The 17,883-nt window shown below is 46.2% G+C and overlaps 1 protein-coding gene across 2 annotated transcripts in view; it reads right to left on the reverse strand.

The window, feature by feature from the left end:
- Positions 1-17,883, reverse strand: part of PGAP1 (post-GPI attachment to proteins inositol deacylase 1) — a 1,466,013-nt gene that overhangs the window by 928,313 nt on the left and 519,817 nt on the right. The window lies entirely within an intron of this gene.

The raw sequence follows: 17,883 nt of genomic DNA on the forward strand, positions 1-17,883 counted from the left end.
GAACCACTGGCACAACGCATACGTAACAATGAAGCAGAGTCAGGGTCCAGGAGTCCTCCCACAAGGCATCATTGTATGCTGACAATGTCTTACTCTCCACTACAAATCCGACCCTCCATGCAAGCAGCTCTCCCACAACTCCAAGCTCTCTGGCAAGTAGTGGGGTTTGAAATAATGTATGGCAAGTCGGTAGCATTAGGGGTGTGGCTGTCCCTACAGGAAGTTGCGTCTCTCCAAGCCCTACGTCCACAAAGGTGGGATACGTTCTCCATCGAATACCTGGGGGTCCGCTCACGGCCTCCCCTAAAGACCTCTTTGCAGCTAACTCCCCTCCCCCTCTTTAAAGTATTAGAAGGGGACCTTGTTAAATCGGTGAGCCAAGAGATCTCATTGATGGGCCGAATTTCGGCAATCAAGATGAACCTACTGCCCCGATTTCTCTATCTTTGCTCATCGCTCGTAGTGGAAATCTCAAAAAACGTACTGGACCGCCTTCAGCGTAAAGTCCTGAGTTTTTATCCAAGGATTCCTAAAAAAGTTATGATGGGTGGTTCCCAGTTGGGAGGACTGGGGGTTCCCGACCTGCGCAAATATGCAGAGTTAGCACAAATAACACATTTGATGACTTGGATGTCTCCTACTCCCCTGCTGAGAGATGGGCTGAGATCGAACAAGCTAGACTCGCACTCCCCCCTCTGCTTTCACCCCTTTATCCGCTATGTGGCGCGTAAACATTGGCAGGACCTGCTATCATCTTCAAGGGTCACCCTAAAATGGTGGGATGAGGTGCTGAGGCGGAAAAAGATCCCCAGAGGCCTGGGGTCGCTGTCCCCAATCTTCCGCAACCCTGCCTTCTCCCCGGGCATGCCGTTAGAAGTCTTCGGAAGCTGGAAGCGGGGCAGCCTTCGAAAATCAGCCCAGCTATTCGAAAGAGGCCACCCTTGCTCATTTGAGGAGTACAAAAGAAGGTTTTAACTACCAGAATCAGACAGGTTCCCTTACATGCAGATACGCCACTTGATCACACACCCTGAAATAAAACAAAAGGCCACGCGTCCGCTAAATCCAATAGAATTGACAGTCACGGATACCCTGGAATTGGTTGGGGTCTCCAGGATATACAAACTCTTAAGGGAAGACTTGCTGATCTCTCAACCAGCCTATATGAGCCGGTGGGAGGAGGACCTGGGTCACCAGCTGGAGGATCAAGCTTGGCTGGACATCTGGGCTAAAGGCCACTCCTGCTCTAGATGCTTGACCAATAATGAATGCGCCCTGAAACAGGTATTTTGCTGGTATTACCTTACCCCCTTATACAAACCCACCACTTTCAGGCTACGGCATCTTCTTTATGTTGGCTTAACTGCAGGGTTCATGGCTCATATTACCACATGTGGTGGGATTGTCGCTGATCCAGTCCTTCTGGGACAAAATGGCGTCCCTCATCACTTGCACCAAACTCCCAATGGGCCCCAAGAACCTGCTCCTGGGGGTCCCAAGTGAGAAAATATACTTGAATTCTGGAGCCCTGGCAAAGTTACTGACACATCTAGTGTTGGCGGAACGCATCGCAATCACCCACCGCCGGAAGACCGTAGAGGGACCAGAACTTTCTCTTTGGTGGATTAAAATTTGGGACATCTTAGTGGCTGAAAAGGTTACAGCCGCAAAGGAAAGCGCCACCAATTCCAGGCTATTTGGGCCCACCTGCTGGCCTATGACCAGAAGTACCCAGCGTTGACCTTTAAACCCTGGCTGGGAAACTATTTACACTAAGCTTCGGCTGGTTGATACCGTTTCTGTGCAGTTGGGGGGGGGGCAGGGTACAGGTGGAGGGGGGACTTCCTTTCTATTCTTTGCCTTTGTCGAACTACTCACTATGTTGATGCACTCTGGCCATTTTTGTCTTTATTTCTGGGCGAATGTACAACTGAAATGTATCTCTTGCAATGTCCTTCCTTGTTCCAACTGTTTAATAAAAACAAGTTTGAAAAAAGTCCAAGTGAAAGACTTTTGGAGTAAGACAAACTTTATGATCAAAACTTGGTTACAAAAAGTAACTTTCTTATTTGAACTTTTGATTGAAAATCCAGCTTTGAATCTGGGGAAGGGGGTCCGACCCAGGTTACAAGGATACATAGATATTAGGTTTGGTTTGAATATAACTGGAATTTCTGTTACATTTGAATTAACATCTAGTACCTTTATAAGTTTGTTATAAGTTTGATTTGTTTATAAGTGCGAGGGACAGATTCCTTTCATTACAGTGTTTCATTTACTTTATTTTGATAGGCAGGGAAATCCTCTTCAGGTTAGTGAGGCGCTTGTCACACCCTTATGAGTTAATAAAATGGTTACTTGTGAAAAACATATATATCAAGTTATCCACCTCACATTTCTGACCCCTCACACTAGCCTCATGGTAAATGGCTCCCCCTTGGGGAGAAGTGACGACACCTTGTGAATTGTCCTTGCAGATAGTTCACATGCCTAAGTGAGTGCCAACAGCTCAGCAAGCAGTGCAGAGGTAAACTGCGGTACCCTCGCACTCTCCGCCACCTCCGCACACCCGGATAAAAATGCCCCATTTTGATCTCTGTAATGTGACCCATTCATGAAAAAAAGTCAGATCAGCTTCAGGTAGAGGGGTATTAGTTAAATCATTTGAGGGCGGTTACTAAGAAATCAGTATTAGCAACACAGCAATGGGGTCCTATATCATGTAGTTCACCATCCTCAGTTGTGGGAAGCAGAGAGGCTGAATTCAACATTGGGCATCTAGTCAAGGCTATATTGGAAGAATTCAAAAGTGGTATTTCAGATTAACTAGCTCAGCATATGGACATATGTTGAGCCCGTTCTCAGCAATAAAGAAACAGTAACTTTTAGATGGGGGCACAAAACAATATTCTCACACTGCTATACTGCTAGTATGACGGCAGCGACTGACCGCAAACAAGGTGGCATTCCTGCAGGGACCGGATTCAGATCTTTACTGTAATAAGTGAAAGGTTTATGATGAAATCCATGCTTTTGGGTCAGTGGAGCAAATCCTTTCTTTTCGTGGCAGTATAAAGGTGAACAGTTTCTTATAATCAGGTGGACTTAGAGCTAAATCTTCAGCTAACCTTTCTTTTATTTTTACAAATGCCTCCTATCCCTCCGGTGTACACTATAATGGCTCTACAGTATTGGCTTTGATGTAGTGGTGCAAAGTTTCAACAATCTCGGCATAATCTAATACCCATTGTCAGCAGTACCCACCATGCCCCAAAACGCCCTCATCTGGGTAACAGGCTGGGGCTTTGGGAATTCATGCACCACATCTTTCCATGAGGATACTATAACTCGGTGTCCTGTTGTAATGGCATGTCCTAAATAAGGTACCCTTTGTCTACTTATTCGTAGCTTCTGTTTATATGTCTTCTGCCCCTTCTCTGTCAATGCTGTTAAAAGTAATTGGGTGTCACGTTCACATGCTTCATAGGAGTGTGAGGCTATCAGCAAATCATCTTCATACTGTACCAACGCAGAATGTCCTGATAAATTAATGTCATCCAAGTCCTTCATTAGCTGCTGGGGAAATAGGGTAGGGGACTCAGTATAACTTTGGGAAAGCCTAGTCCAGGTGTACTGGATTCCCCTATGAAAAAATGTGAATAAGCACTGTCTGTCTTTATGTATGGGAAATGAGAAAAAGACTGAGCATAAACCCACTAAGGTAAAATATTTAGCATTTGGGAGAAGACAAGACTGTATGGTAGCAGGGTTTGGCACAATTGGAAATTAGGGGGCCACTAATGCATGAACCGCTATCAAGTCTTGAACAAAGCGGTATTCATGCATTCCTGGATTCTTAACTTCTTAACAGGCAATATAGGAATGTTCCAGGGGAAGTGGTAAGTATGACCTGTTTCAAGAGTGATTCGAGGGCAGTGGTAATTCCTTGCTCAGTTTACGCTTTCAGCAGAGATTGAGGGATAAGGGGTGGCTTAGTAAATGCGTCAACCATAATCTTTACAAGTTCAGCATTGTGAAACTAAATTACCTCAGTGTCGTCCACTGACCATAAGGATGCTGGTATAGAATTGATCAATTCCTTCAAATCCTCTGCCCATTTTCTCACTTTTCTAACCTTTTCTTCTGGGGGGACCTGAAGTGTGGCTAGAACAGTCTCAATATCCTGTCCAGGGTGCAGTAGATAGTTCACCAGAGCTCACACAATAAGTCCCTACCCAACAGGTTGACCAGAGTTGAGGAAGAAAGAATGTGCATCAGTTATGGGATCTAAAATTATTGTCAGGGGTTTTGTCATGACCCTTGCCCCTGGCCTTCACTGGCAAGTCAGCCTTCCAGTTAGGGCCAGGTCAAAGGCCTTAAAACCTCATCCAAGACTCTCTTGGAGTCAGTCCTGGTGCCTTTGGCGCCAGGCTCATAACCATCATGAAGACCAACATTAGAATGGGACTATTTACTTGGGACTATTTAACTTGGGGGGGGGGGGGGACGGTTCAGCCAACATGGAGGCACATACATAGCTCAGTTACAAGGACAAGGAACTGAGCTATGCGGTCTAGTCTTTTGGGTGCGGCAGGCCTGGGACTACTTTACCTGGACTACTTTGGGTGTGCCAGGCCTGGGACTATTTTACCTGGACTACTTTACCTGAGACTATTTAAACCGCACCCAAAGAGCAGAACATGCTTTGCGTTATTCTGCTGTGGGCAGCGTAACGCTCACCGTTTCCAGTTCTTTGATGTCAGCTTACCTGAAACCAAGGACCTGCAGAGAGAGAGAAAGAACACTACGAAACTTACCTGGAACAGTATCCTGTCTTCAATCCATCGCTGACTTCAGTTCCACTCACCTGAAGGTACGAACTCCATCCTCCGGCACCGCATGCATCCTGGAATACCATAACCTGAAAAGAGGAGAAAGAAAGACGGCATTAGTAAGCGTTTACTCACGTTTCCTCCCGAATGAAGAAAGCCACACAATTCTTACCTGGGTAGTCATCTCCTGGTCAGTATCATTGCTGGAACATTACGGCGCTCAGCGAGGAACATCGCAACCTGCAAGGAGAGAAAAGACACAGGTTAGCAACATAAAAGGCAAAACAGCGCCGCGCATCGCGCATTACTCACAGGACAGCATCGCGCACACCGCGCTTTTGCCTACCGGCCCATGCTCATCTTCAAACAGCATGACAACACCAAAATACCTTTCCATACCTAAAAGAAAAGAAGGAAGACATTATTATTCGAACTAAAAGGAACATAAGAACTTCATATAAAGACTGTAAAGCATCAAACCTACGGAGTCGTAGCAGGCCTGGATTCTCACATTGGGGGCTTGCACCAGTGAAGTAACTTGGTCGCTGCTCGCCCCCCACATCTACGCACCCCTGCCACGAGGAGAAGGACGGAGAATCCACCTTTTACAATGTTAAGGTGAGGAGAAGGCCCAAGGGGGAGGAAGGAGTTGAGGCCAAGGGAGGTGGGAAAACAAAGACAATCTGGTATTGAATCCAGCTCTCCTATATTGCAGACCCATCTTTACCCAGAGGCCTTACCAAGGGTTCGAGAGTGCAAATCATCCAACCAGCGCTGGGTGGCGTCCCTGTGGATACCAGGTGAGCGTAACAGTTTTGTGACTGGGTGTAGGAATTGAATGGTAGAGATTCCTACTGCACTCACTGCGGATAAAGACGCATTGGGGAAATTATCTACCATGAAGCCAACTTACTGGCACCAGAATCCAGCAAGCCAAGTATGGATTTTCCTCCTACTTTGCACTGAACATGCAACCCTCCTGATCTACTGGACCAGTGCCTCCATTGGAACTTCCTCCTCTGAACTCAACAGGTCCTTGTCTATTTAAGGGATGCAAGGAGGACCAGGGACAAAGACAGTTGCACTAGGGTCTGGGGAAAGTGAGGGATGCCTGTGCATTTGTGTTAGGAAAGGAAGCAGACACCCCCTACGGGAGGACCCTGGGCAGTATTCTATCCCTTGCCCTTTTAGGAACAGTTTTACTGAGGTCTGTAAGAGCACTCGTTCTTTCAATGGCCAGGCTATTTGCAGTAGTTACACGTTAACTGATCTATCTGGTGAACCCTGATACAATGTTTGTCCCTGAGAATCTTGCTGTCCCAGATCTCATTGCTGCCCTTGTTGCCCAGCCTGTTCTGAATGTCATACAGCTCTTCCCCTGTCACAACCTCTATTCTACCTCCAAAACCGCTCCCGATTATCCCCTTTGACCCGAGTTGTGCAACTGGCCCTGAAGGTTCAGTAATTGTAAAGCCATTAATGTATTCTCAATGTTCTTCTTCTGTTCCTGAAACGACACACAATGATTTGCAACCACCACTAGCTCCGATAAGGGTTTATTCTATCACACAATTCACACTGTGCATGAATCTAAGGTAGCAGACCAGATACAAAGGAGTTCAATATGGGCTTCCTGTACAATCTGGTCCAGTTTAGTGATGCCCAAAGGCTGAGTTAACACTACCTTCAGGTGGTCTAAGTAGTCCAAAGGTGATACTCCTTTGTTCTTCTTGCAGTTCCCTATCTATGCCCAAACAGTTCTTCTAGGGCAGATTGCTGGAATCTCTGCAATCTGTCTATCTCTAGCCTGGATGAGGGCATCTCCCCTAGCGGGATCCGCCGCCAGCATAATGCATAATGAGTGATTCGCCGTCTAATCCCAGGCAGGATTATCACTCAAACAGGTTCATCAGGGTTATAGCACTGTACAACCATGAGCTTCTCCTCAAAAAACATTGTGGTTTGCCTCTAACACTGCGGAATTCTTCGGCCAAGCTCCATAAATCACCAGGTGTCCAGGGAACATGAACAGTAAACAGGAGGGGCCTGTTGCCATTTCTGGCGGTCTTCGTGGCATCTGTCTGAGTTGCACCTGAAAAATCTTTCCATATGGCGTATCCCGTTGTCACTGGGGGTGGGCGAAAATGGCTAATTCTGTTCCGCAGGAAATTTGGCAAATACCTAGCAAATTTTGCCCAATCTGCCAATTTCACCAATAGAGCCGAATTGGCAGTTTGGAACCGAAATTTTGTTTTTCACGATTTTTATTTTTTAAAGCATTGCATGGAAGGAAAGAGGTGTTTCGCGCCTTTAAATTTCTTTTTCTTCGACTTTTTGTGTGTGTTTTGAGCTATTAAAAAAAAATAACATTGCCAAAAGGTGCAGTAAAAAAGGGGAGATTCATCCAGCCGGTGAAACAGAATTGTTGGTGGATTTCGCCAATTCGGTTTCACCAGTGGTATTTTCACCCACCCTAACTACTGACCGAGTGTAAGAGGGAGGTGCGTTGGGCATATTCGCGGTCCCTGAAATACCCAGGGCAGCACTGGTGTAGGTGGCCTCTGGAATTGGGGTTGTTCTATGACAGGTGGCAGGGCAGCACCTGGCGCCTTCACACGCTTTCCTGTCGGCTGTCTCGCTGGCACGACTGTGAAGAAATGTAGGATATCTTCTGCAGTTTGTGGCCTCGCTCTCCCTGTCCAACGTCTGTCTTTCCATCTACTATCTAGGAGCATAGTAGAGCGGGTGACTCTACAGCTCCTTTGTTTCAGAAGAGCTTAATCTGTCCTCGCAACCTGTCTTTTGTATCCTTTGGTCCTCTTAATTTTGGGTGTGTTCTGTCTAGTTGTCACCTCTTCAAGCCATGTGGCATATCCTCCCTGCTTTCTAGGGCTTACCTTCCCCTTTTGCCTCTCTAAAGCACGACTCGATGCTCCAAATTTGTACAGATTGAAAGTCCCTTCTACCAGAAACGGAGTGTTTATTACCCTGCGTCAGCAAGTGCCATTGTTCAAGAAACTCACACGTAGCTGTGAAGGCATAAGGAAGTAGATGCAGACAACCGAGTATAACTTGTGTTACAAACTTTTATTAAAATAAAAAGAAGGTTGCAAAAAAGCCTAACTTGCCCCAAGCTAAGGTGGGTTTTCCCTACATAACAGACTAATGATAGTCTGTGTCAGGAAGTCCAAAGAAAATGTCTGTGTGTCCAAAACCTATATTTGCCCTCACATCTACTTGTATATAATGTGTAGGGATGTCAGAATCAAAATTAGTAGTGTTCAAATAAAAGTTCAGAGCTTCTTCCGGCTCTTGGTTGGAAAAGGGGGTTTCCTTTCCCCAAGATTCAGGATACTTCACTTTAACAAAAAGAGGAGTTACCTTTGCCAAGCTTTCAAGTGTCTCAATGTCCCAAACAACACAATTCCTCGGGATACTTCCCAGCTTTTCTGGCTGAGTTGTCTTCATCAATTTCACCAATATACCAGAGTTCAGTTCATGAATTTTAAAGCACACAAGTTTTCCTTAATGTTCAATTTCAAGCTTATAAGTGAGTTACGTGGCTTTTCCTTTAGGTGGGTGTACTCGGTCTAGGCGCAGTGGTCGGACCACACGGACCACACATTACAGGTCACACAACGGACACACCTCCTTGCTTCTTCTTCACAGTTACACTGCCACAGCATTCACAGTGGTATTGGATTTATCCTCTTGCAACTTTCTCAATACTTGTTTTGCCACCATTCACTTGCTATACTGTCAAATATTCTCCTGGCACTTGCCAATGCTTGTTCTCTTCAGTTTACAAAGCTCACAATTCCTTTTTATCAAGGAATTTCACCAACTGCTTTCAATCCAATTGGTATTCAATCACACTTGCCTTTATTTGGTATTGAAAAAAAGGTTTCATTTCATTCCATTCAGTCACATACGATAAAATAACAATAAATTCCCAGTTTACTCTCCTGCTGGGAATTTCCATCCTGTTCATGGGCATATTCAAAAGTTCAAAGATTTCTGTTTCCCTGGCCCTTTCTCTGCCTTGTCATTTTCATTGTATTTGCAATTCGGTATTAACAAAACTCTTTCATTCAGTTTTCTCAGCAACTTCAAGTTACCGTTTCATCAACAGCATTTATTTCAAGCGGGACCAGGCATTCATATTGCCGAAACGGTCCCTCGCTCTCTCTCGAGTGATTCGACCTGCAGCAACCACGTGGTCCACACCACAGCATCCCGGGGTCATTCAGGCTTCTATGACTCACCAGGTACCCTGGCTCCAGGTGCTGGTCTCCGCGTCGGCATACATTCGGTGGCTGTCGATGCTCCCGACTCGCTGCGCCTCTCATCCAGGATTTCCGCTGCCTCGGTTCTACGGAAAAGGAGTCTCCCCGACTCCAGGAGGGGTGCAGACCGCCTCTGCTACCGAAGACCAGTGCTCAAGCCACCATCCGCTTCTGCTGCAATGATTCTGCAGCTCCTTGACGCCTTCGGGCATGCATCTTCTTCGGTTCCCCTCCGGCTTCTCCTACAAGCGGTGCCTTAGCCTCACCTGAGCGTGCCATTTATACCGCCCCCTGGACCCCAGGTGCAGGTAATGTTCCTTTACTGCATAATGGTCTTGGGACTCGGCATCCCCCTTCCTTGTCCCAGTACCTGACTGGTGTGTATTGCAAGCGGGTTTTCTGGCAAAATAGGGATGGGATTGGTAATAGCCTACAAAGGCCTGGGGGTTATTTGAATCCTTACAAAAGGGGAATGGGGGTACTGCATCTGACCCAAGGATGCCTCATCCCCACTCCCCAAGTCTCCTCCAACCAGGTGATCCTCCCTCGCATATCCACGCCCAGGGTCAGGAAGCAAAAAGGGACTGCCTTTCCCTGGCCACCTGGAGGATGTATTGGGGAAATAAGTGACGCCCTCAGATTCCTCAAATAGCACTGTTTAAATGGGTATACATAAAATTAGCTAGGGTGTCCACCTGCTTCTGTTCCTTGCTTTATCACCAGACGCTCCCAGTAGGCAGTCACCCATCTACCACACTCTTAAAGGCATGGTCTAGTAAAAAAATGTATTTAAAAAATAGATAGGCAACATAAAAAAAATACTAGCATTCTCTTTTTTAAAACTTCCTATGTAAAATTTTGAGCTATTCAAGCTCAAAATTCGCAAAAGCAAGCACATGGGCGCATCCATTTTGTGAAATGGATGCCCTCCTGTGCTGGCTTTTGCGGCACTAATGAAGGAAAAGCCAGCCAGCTGTAGTAAACAAAAGCTACCGCTGGGTGGCTTTCCCTTCATTAGTGCTGTACACGGAGGACGGGGACCGGAGACCAGAGCAGGAAAGCTGCAGCTGAATCTCGGTAAGTGCTATTTATTTATTTTTTAAAATAAGCACTAGCTGCGTTTTTTTGCTAAGTTTTCCGGGCTGGAGGAGCCCGGAAAACTTAGAAATAAAACCGCAGCTTTAAAAACGTTGTATTTATGTTTGCGGTCGCTTTTGAAGCGACAGCAAACATAAATACAACGTTATTGTGTTGGAAAACGCTGCGGTTTTTCTTTCCAAGTTTCTCAGGCTCCTCCGGCTCGGAAGAGCCTGAGAAACTCGGAAAGAAAAACCGCAGCGTTTTCCAGCACAACCGTGTTGTGTTTCTGCCTGCTGTGGCTATCACTTTGGGTCTCCGGTGCTCCCAGGGGAGCACCGGAGACCCAAAGTGAAAGCCACAGCAGGCAGAAACACAACACGGTTGTGTTTACATGCCGCGTAGTGTTTCTGCCTACAGCTGATTTCCCATTTGGGGCTCTCGGGCTCCCCATGGGGAGCCCGAGAGCCCCAAATGGGAAATGCTAAATGCTGCGTTGTTTCTGCCTAAATCTGCTTTCCCATTTGGGGCTCTCGGGATCCCCGTGGGGAGTCCGAGAGCCCCAAATGGGAAAGCAGATTCAGGCAGAAACAACGCGGTTGTTTTCCGCAATGCTGCGTTGTTTCTGCCTAAATTTGCTTTCCCATTTGGGGCTTTCGGGTTCCCCGTGGGTAGCCCGAGAGCCCCAAATGGGAAAGCAGATTCAGGCAGAAACAACGCGGTTGTTTTCCGCAATGCCGCGTTGTTTCTGCCTAAATCTGCTTTCCCATTTGGGGCTCTTGAGCTCCCCGTGCTTATTCTTTTTAAAAATAAATAGCACTTACCGAGATTCAGCTGCAGCTTTCCTGCTCTGGTCTCCGGTCCCCGTCCTCCGCGTACAGCACTAAAGAAGGGAAAACCACCCAGCGGTAGCTTTTGTTTACTACAGCTGGCTGGCTTTTCCTTCATTAGTGCCGCAAAAGCAAAAGCCAGCACAGGAGGGCATCCATTTCACAAAATGGATGTGCCCATGTCCTTGCTTTTGCGAATTTTGAGCTTGAATAGCTCAAAATTTTACATAGGAAGTTTTAAAAAAGAGAATGCTAGTATTTTTTTTTATGTTGCCTATCTATTTTTTAAATAAAATGTTTTACTAGACCATGCCTTTAACACCACTCCTTTGTGGTCCTGAGAAGGTAGGGCATTTTATACAGACTCTGCTGAGTGTTCACTCAACTTTTGCTATTTCGTTTTCGGGCGATTTGTTGTTGCCAATCCCTTTTCCTGTTTCTCCCAGTTTAGACACCCAGTTTATTCCCCAACTATAACAGAAATACCGGTATACAGAAATGGGCCCTTTTAAAGAGGCCTTTACCAGACCAGAAACCAGAATACACCAATGAGCCTAAAGACCAGCCCTAACTATAATACAGTGCCAATATTTTGCCAGATCTTTTTGGGGGTAGGTAAAACATATGACTGTCAATACCACAGTGATGGAACAGGCAAAAAGAAGAGCTACAATGAAATACACAACCCAGACTTAGCACCCCTTATTGGCATAACCCCGAAACAAATTCCCCTGTTTAACCATCATGATAAATGCTGTGGTGTCCCTTAAAGGCCCATGCCAGCACACCACTTACGGGCATCCTCCTCCCAATTACCCCTTGGAGTTTTTAACCAGACTACTTACCTCTTTCAGTTGTGCATTTGGGGCATTTGAGAGGAGGTCACCCGCAAATATAGTAATGCACGAACATCGCACAACAGGTCAGACTCGCAGCGTCAAACTGTCTGAGTAATTAAACTCGCATTCTCATTTTCAGTGATGTTAGAAACAAAAAGGCGATTTATTAGTTTAAATGCAAGACAGACAGCACCCTGTCCATTAACATGCTCCCTCCGAACTGACCCGACATCCAGAAGCATTCCCTTTATATGTTAGCAACCACATAACTATCGAAACACCAAGAACATCTAGTCTAGGCCTTCAGGCACATTATTACCACCTCCCACCCTAAACAAAGCACGTTTGGCAATGCACTTCCAGTTCAGAGTAACTTATTAGATGTACTTCCGGTATCGGCTCCTCAGGCGAGGGTCTTAGGGCCTCAACCCCCATGGTCATAGCCTCAGATATTAGCTGTTACCAATCACTAGTAGGGAAATCTGGAATTTAGGGCCGCCTGGACAAGGGAGGGGAAAAGCCATGGGAGAGGAGCGCAGGATTCCCATTAGTGTAATTCCCCACCCACTTTTTCCAGCCCAGTGTGCCTCATTGAACAATCTACCTATCGTTACATCGAACAATCTCCATGTTCTCACATTAACTGTCGATTCCCATTAAGACGTTTTTGAAAATCCAAAATTAAAAACCCTTGATTGTTCCTGGGGACTATGCAAGTTATTAAGGCCAACTGTGACATGTGGTGTCATTGTGGGATCAATCAGGCCCTGATGCAGAGAGACTATACAGAAGGGAGAAAGCACCTACTTGAAGAGAGAAGTGAGAAGATAGAGGCACAAGAGCAGAAGCCAGTTCTAGATGAGCCCAGAAGGGTACTGTCAGAAGAACAGAATCCAGAGTCCGGTCTTCCATGCCCGCCCTTTCGAAGACCCCTATGGGAAAATGGTATAGAAGTTCACAGCACATACAACTACTAGTTCCCTGTGAATGAGAAAAGCATGGTGTGGACATATCTTAGGGTAGACCTGCTGATGAACAGCTTTGGGTATTTCACTCCAGCTGAAATAAAACGCAATGTCATCCCAGCAGTTATTTACTGTGGTCATCCCTGCCAAGCACCATAGTACCATCTGGGACTTGCTGATCAACTCCTCCCCACTTTAATACAGCTTCAAAAGGGGAGATAGTCAGCTGGTTCTGGTCAGATATCCTGTGGTTCGCTGAGCAAACCCCAGAGAGGGAGAAAACCTCAGAGGATGCTTGGGGCCCAAAGTGGGATTCTAGCTCCATCAATGAGGGCGCAACATGTTCCTGGAAAGAGGACCTATTGGATTTCACAAAAGGCTTGGTGCAGGGCATGCTGTCAAGGAAGAGGCAATGATAGCGGGTTATTGCAGTGGCATGGGTGCGCTAGAGGGCCAATGCCACCACCAACAAGCCCTATGTCCATGGGCAGAATTCTGAGAAGAATGATGAGAACGGCTAGCCCCTCGTTACGCATGATCCATCAAGAGAGCCTGGCTTGGAACAAATAACCTGGCCTCCTCAGGAATGGGAGCATGCTGGATCAAGAAGAAAGGAAATACCCAGGGCTGCACCATCTGATTCCTCTGACTGAGTTACTGATGGTCGATTTGATAGAGTCTGATAAGTTGGGAGGACCCTCTCTAGGGAATATCTGGGGGAAGGACCCAGTAGGAGGTTGAAAGCTTGCAATTAGGAGATCCATCCGAGACCCGAAATGACTCAATAACCTCAGAGAAAGACCACTCTAGGGGAAACACACCAGGCGAGATGAAGCCTGGATCACTCTACCAGGCACAGTACGATTTATCTGAGGAGGAGGAAGGGCCCTCTCGGGAGGACATAGAATAACTTAGGGCACTTCTCTTAAAGCAATGGCTGGAAAAGAGGACTTGGACGTCTCCCTCTTAGAGAAAAGTAAAGGCAAAGCAGAGGAAATGCTGTTGCTGTATCTGGTGTGATGAATCAGCAATTAATCTCCCCATAAACCTGGCCTGGGACCCTTCTCATGTGGATATGAAAGGACAGATGCTTCCTGATCCTGGTGGTGGTGTTCTGCATGATTATCACACGAGGGGGGTGAGGGGGAACAAGTCAGGAAGACCTAGAAACCCCTGTGTCTAACTTTACCAGCCATCTCACACTTTTAATGGCTTTTTGCCAAACAGTAGAAGTCAGAAAGTGTAATTTTGCTGGGAGGAGGAAGAGGCCTGAAGAGCAATGTTGCAGCAGTAGCCAGGCTATTAGGCCTCGTAGCCCACACCTGAGGGAAGCTGAGAGATTTAAAAAGCCCCCTCCGTTGCAGGCCATTAGAAGGAGCTGGAAACTGTGGCTGGAGTGCGTGTAGCAGAAGCAGGGTGCCTGTAGCAGAAGCAGGAAGAAGGATGCACATTGTTGGCAATCCAGGCAGAAGTGGGAGAACCAAAGGGAGGCCAGAACTTTGATTCAGCATATTTCACCTGCTTGTTCTATGAGGGTTTTGTTCCCCCAAACTCTGAAGTGCAGAAGATGTGCAGCGGAAGGCGTGAAGAAAGACTGCTTTTCCCCCATGTGAACCTAATTGCAGAGATTGTGCAGCAGGAATCATGGCAGAGACTATGGCCACAAGGTGCTGTGAAGCCGTGCGTCTCAGGAGAGAGAGGGGCTCCTTAATTACATGGCCAGACTGGAAACGCCTTCGGGAAGGGCATAACTCCAAATTGAAGCAAAAAGTCCTGCTGCACGTGAAGGAAGGAATACAGAAGCCGGTGAGTCTAACCGAGCATTCTGATTCCTTGCGCGAGCACTGCCAGCAACAGTATCAAGAAATACAAGCACTCATGTATGAGCCAAAGGGATTTTAAAACAACGGTTGATTGTTTAACAATGGACTACTTGAAATGTAGCACTCGGGAATAAGCAAACATTCACTCTTTCACTTGTGTAAGAAAGAAAGGCAGTGAAACGTTATTGTTGAAATGTAATCTTGTGAAAACACCTAAAGGAATGGTTGCATGCACCTAATAAAGATTCAGGGAGGAAGAGTGACCTCTGAATCTGTATTAAATCTGTTAAACAAACCTAACAATAGAAGATAAGTGTTTAAACATTGTCATTCCAAGTTATAAAGGGAAAGCATTGCCCAAGCCAAGAGCGAACAAAGTGTTGCCCCAATTAAGAGTGAAACCAACCTTTCCCTGAGTCGAAGAATGGTGCAAGCATTACTGTGAACTAAATAGAACATCAGCATTGCCCAGGCCAAGAGTGTGCAAGCATTACCTGAAGCCGAGAGAGTGGCAACAAAGCTTCTGGGTAATTATCTGAGCTAGCAGCATACAGTAAGATAAAGGTAAGGGTGGGGAAGGGAAACCTGCTACTTGTACACTGTCTTTAAAGTTGATACAACCTACATTGCCAAAGTCAATAGGAAGAAGAGAGAAGTGTCCCCGAAAGGCACTTTTGGGTTGTCTTTTGCTGCAGACAGACACGAGTGGCCAAGAGGCTGCGCCTTTGGAAAGATAATATTCAGAGGAAGAGTGCCTTGCTTACTTGAAGGTGTTGAAGTAACAAAGTGAATCTGGTCATATCTGAACACTGTTTAAAGTTACGAGATACTGATTCTGTGGTGGTGTATTTGGTTTTCAGTAGATTTGATACTTCAGTAGCACAATTGAAGGTGGAATACTTTCAGGTAAAAGACTAAACCCTCATGGTGAAATCTTGCAGAAGTTACCCGTAGTTGAAAGTTGCTAAGAGGAAAGTAGAAGTGCTGTGAAGACATCCTGACAAAGTTACAAAACTGTGTTTCATTATCACCAGAAGTTGTGTTTACCTTAACCTTAAAAGAACTGTGGTATTTCTTCTTGGATAACTAGAAGTTTTGGCAAATCATCTTGACTGGAAATAATATTGATGCTATTTGATGAAGTGTAAAGTCGTTGTTTTAGCAAAAGAAGCTTTTCTGTTTGAACTTTGGTTAACAGAACTGTGTCTTGACATTGAAGGAGCCAAGAACTGAATTAAGACTGTATTGAGGAACCCAGTTTTCCTTGTTTCTTTTTGTTGAAGATCGGAACTGAATTTACCTTAAAACCTGGGGAAGGGGAATTCACCCAGGTTACCAAAGAAAACGGTGAATATCATTGTTGATGTTATTATGAATTGCCATAAATTAATTTCTTTATGTATTTGATGTTTAAGTGTGAGGGCAACATATCCTGTGTTAAGAGTGTTTTCCTTTAGTTTTAATTGGCAGGGAAATCCTCAGAGTAGGGATAGCGAGGGGTTCATAAAATATTTCATTAAATAAAATTGCATATTTTGCGTAATCATCAAAAAGTTGTCTGCCTCACATTTCTGACCCCCTCACACTGGTCTGAGGGTTGAGGGGGCCCATTGAAGATCTATGCCCACTCCCCAGGCACCAGGGGTTAGAACTGAGCTCCAGGGTGTAACCAATACTACAAGGAAGGGGCAAGAGAAGAACTGAAAAGTTACGCTTCCACCTTCAACAACTACATACCCATGGTAACCTGCAGGAAGAAACCTTCTGGGTGCCGGTACACATCCAGAGGGAGACGGCCTGGGCCTTGTTAGACTTAGGCAGAACAAAACGATATATGGCTGGAGTGGCTATCCCCACCCAGCTCCTGTGCACAGAAGAACATGGCTACTTGCTGTATTCACAGGGATTGGATGATTTACACCACAGCAAGGGTCCCAATCCACATGTGGGGGCACAGTCTGGAAAATCAGAGTAATTGTAATCCTGAATCTCCCAGATGATCTGGTGTTGGGGAGCAGATGTCCTGGATTCTGCAAAGGAATACAGTCCTTATTCCCGAAAGACCAAAGCCATAGGACACCGTTCATATCCTACTGGGTGAAATCAGCAACCAGATTCAGTGCCTGTGAAAACAGAGTGCACATCTATCATGGGCCCAAATACCTCCAGGACACCTTCCACAGGACAGACAGATCCCAAACTACATCAGGGGGAAGGAAGACCACTGGCGGAAAGAGGAGGGGTGCATTGGAGAAAGGGTGAAGGTAAGGGATAGGCATAGGGATAGGGCCATTACACTGTCAGCAGGGTAGGGGAGGAGTTGTTACGCCAGTATCTGAGACCCACTTATGCGCCATTCGTGTTGTTAATTGTGCCACCCATTTTCACAAAATGCCTTCCAGCTCTTTTTAAGTCTAGTGTTCTTTATCTTCTTTTTTAGAGCAACCACGCAAACCCAGACAAGACACAAACGAAAAAGGGAAATCTGGAACACTGCAACTTATACAAAATATGAGTGGAAATTCCCTGGAGCATTACAGCTCGCAATTCATACTGGAGCTGGATGCAAGGAGATCCACAGGAGGGGTTCCCCAGAGAGTGATGATTTCTTTAAGGACTTCCTGGCACAGCTCCAATCCACAGAAGAGTGAGCCCTGCCCGCTCAGGGTATCCGTAGTTGTGTTCCCTTTCTGGCCAGCTGAATTGCGGAAAAGAAGATTCGTTTTTTTAATGCCCAAAACTAGGGTAGTATTGCCTCCCTGCACATTGGTAGTGACCCCATGCCTCCTCTCTTGTTGTGATAGTGCATGGCCACTGTAGTGTCCGCCACGATCAGGACTAATTTCCCCTGCATCGAGGGCAACAGGGTCATCAGCGCCAGTCTGATCGCCCTCAGCTCCAAGAGGTTTAGGTGGAATTTCATCTCTGCTGGGGAGCACAGTCCACTCACTGCAAGCTTGTTCAGGTGCGCGCCCAAGCCTTTCAGTGAAGCATCCATAACTATAGTTACTTCCGGCAAAGGTTGCCAAAAGGTTTGTCTATCATTAAGTTATCTTTTCTGGACTACAGCAGGCGGTCCTGTGAGACCCTGCTTGGGACTTGTGGAAGGTCCATGATTGTGACAAATCAAGGGAATTCGTCACATCTCCCCAAAGGGGATCCTCCCCTCTAAGGCTAGGGAGGTGAGCCTGCTCCACAAGATCCTACCATAGGAGTCTGGGCAAGTGGGTC

The sequence above is a fragment of the Ambystoma mexicanum genome, chromosome 9 (genome assembly GCF_040938575.1).
Source record: "Ambystoma mexicanum isolate Mex_15411 chromosome 9, UKY_AmexF1_1, whole genome shotgun sequence".
NCBI classification, from domain to species: Eukaryota; Metazoa; Chordata; class Amphibia; order Caudata; family Ambystomatidae; genus Ambystoma; species Ambystoma mexicanum.